Consider the following 2437-nt stretch of genomic DNA (forward strand, 5'->3'; position numbering starts at 1 on the left):
TCTATATGAAACCACCTCCGGGATATCCTTGTCCTTCTAGTAAGGTTTGTCTCATTCGCAAGGTACTTTATGGACTTAAGCAAGCTCCTCGTGAATAGTTTGACAACTTTAGCACTATGATATGTAGTCTTGGTTTTACTTCTAGTCCTCATGAGAATGCCCTTTTCATTCGTAAAGCGAACGTGGAGTTGTTCTTCTATTTTTGTATGTTGATGACATGATCATACTGGAGATGATGTTGATGGTATCTCTGATCTCAAGGCCTCACTTCACCGTACCTTTGAGATGAAAGATCTTGGTACTCTCAGCTATTTTCTTGGTTTCGAAGTCATCTCCACAGATGATGGCATCTATCTCTCTCAAGCCAAGTATGCTTCAGATCTTCTTGCTCGCGCTGGGATTACAGATAGTTGCACTGAGTCTACTCCTCTTGAGCCTAATGTTCGATTTACCCCTATGGATGGCACTGTTTTGGATAATCCGACTCTCTATCGACAGTTAGTTGGAGGTATTGTCTACTGACTGTCACTCGACTAGAGATTGCCTATCCAGTTCTTGCCCTCGCTGACACCACTGCTGAGGTTATCTCGATTCGTTGGCTTCTCGAAGATCTGGGTGCTCCTCAGTCGTCCCCTAGACTGCATTTGTTTACAGAGACAGGACACTAAGACATGGACACTGAGACACAAAATCATGTTTGACAGAGGAGATATGAACAGAGACAGTATGTCCAGAGACACTGAATTAGTATATTTTGTGTCCATCCTGACAAGAAGGACACGGGGACACTAACAAGGGACATAACTTATTTTTCATTCTTTTTTTCATTATTTTTGTTAATTTTTCATAATTATATTTTTTATTATTATATTTTTTATCTCAATTTTTTTGAATAAAAAAATTAGAGTAAATTAGATTTTCATAATTTGTTCTAGTTTATCACCAAACAGAATACAAGAACACAAAATTTTGTGTCTCTGTCCATCAGTGTCTTGTCCTGTCTTGTTCTTAGTGTCTTGTCCTGTCCTGTTCTCAGAAACAAACGCAGCCCTACTGATGTTTTTTGTGAAAACCGCAATGCTATTCAAATTGCCCATAATGATGTGTTTCATGAACGCACCAAACACATTGAGATTGATTGTCACTTTGTTCGGCAACGTATCCTTATTGATGCTGTTCGTCTCATTGTTGTTGGAACACTGGATCAGACTGCTGATATCTTCACGAAAGCTCATCACCAGACTCGTTTTCGGACTTTGTTATCCAAACTCAAGTTGGTATCCTTAGCTCCCACTTGAGTTTGGGGGGGGGGATGTTAGAGAATCATTAGAATTAATTTAGATCAATTAGTATCATTTATATTTGTATAGCATATCTGTATATTAATTGTAGGATTCTCTGTCTTTATTACTTTGATTCATCTAGCACCTATAAATATCCCTTGTATATTGTACTTTTGAACACACTGAATAATACACAGAAACATTTTTCTTAGCTTGGTCTCTTGTTCCTGATAGTCTGGTTGTGTCTAAGCTGGTATCGCTGGATAGACTTCTTCAACCAATTGAAGATTTTCATTTGCCAGTTGAACCGACTAGGATCCGAAACATCTAGAACAGGGGAATATGCCAAAGCAACAAGACTTGCTGTGTTGTTAGGCAGAGGAACATCTGCATCACAAGCAATATAAAATGTCTTTGGAATTTCATCCTATTAGCTTCACTGTCCATGGAGCACTCGTATATGTAGTCGCGAAGTTTCGTTGCTGTTGCACGGTTAAATTGATTCTTTATTGCCATGTGCGTTGGGTTTTCCTTGTCAAATTCTGAAAAGTCATCCCCTGATAGATTCAATATTTTGAAAAGTAAGATGCATAAATAATCTTAAATGATATATCATTACGGAATAATGAAAGCAAAAGTTTACTTACTAGTTGATGGAACCCAAAGACGTGTGCAATTAATGCAGCATTAACTATGATGGTATCAATGTCCAATACCATTTTATTTGAGGCTAGGTCATATGATCTTGCCAATGCTACCATGACTTTTTACTTTAACGTCCATCGATGGATAAACCGTAAAAACCCGAATCCCATGGCATTTATCTGCAACAGCTTTGCCTCAGCATTGGACTTTGAAAGATGCTAGCTATGTAACTTGGAGTGCACCTTGTCTCCACCAATTTCAAATAACATATATGATGCGTGAACATCTTAAGCATTTTTCATTAGCATTTTTTATAGAAAAATTATGACTTTTGTTTGATAGTTATATGATTTTTAATGTTATTCTATTAGTACTTTGATTTTCTTGGTTTCATGATTATTGTAGGAAATGTTAGAAAAAAAGAAGCAAAATCACAAGGAGGAACCAAGAATTGAGGACAAGTGCAAAGAGAATTTCTTGGATACTGTCAACCCTGACCTCTTCACACT

At 37.4% G+C, this 2437-nt stretch overlaps 1 long non-coding RNA gene across 2 annotated transcripts; it reads right to left on the reverse strand.

Annotated features, from left to right (window-relative positions):
- LOC110263551 lies at positions 1664-2139 on the reverse strand. 2 transcript variants are annotated; one of them, XR_002349371.1, is made up of 2 exons: positions 2000-2139; positions 1664-1825 (listed from the first exon to the last, which is right to left on the reverse strand). It is a non-coding gene; the product is annotated as an uncharacterized LOC110263551 (long non-coding RNA). The 2 variants fall into 2 exon arrangements; XR_002349370.1 differs by having other exon boundaries at positions 1927-2065.

The sequence above is a fragment of the Arachis ipaensis genome, chromosome B06, assembly GCF_000816755.2.
Source record: "Arachis ipaensis cultivar K30076 chromosome B06, Araip1.1, whole genome shotgun sequence".
Lineage (NCBI taxonomy): Eukaryota > Viridiplantae > Streptophyta > Magnoliopsida > Fabales > Fabaceae > Arachis > Arachis ipaensis.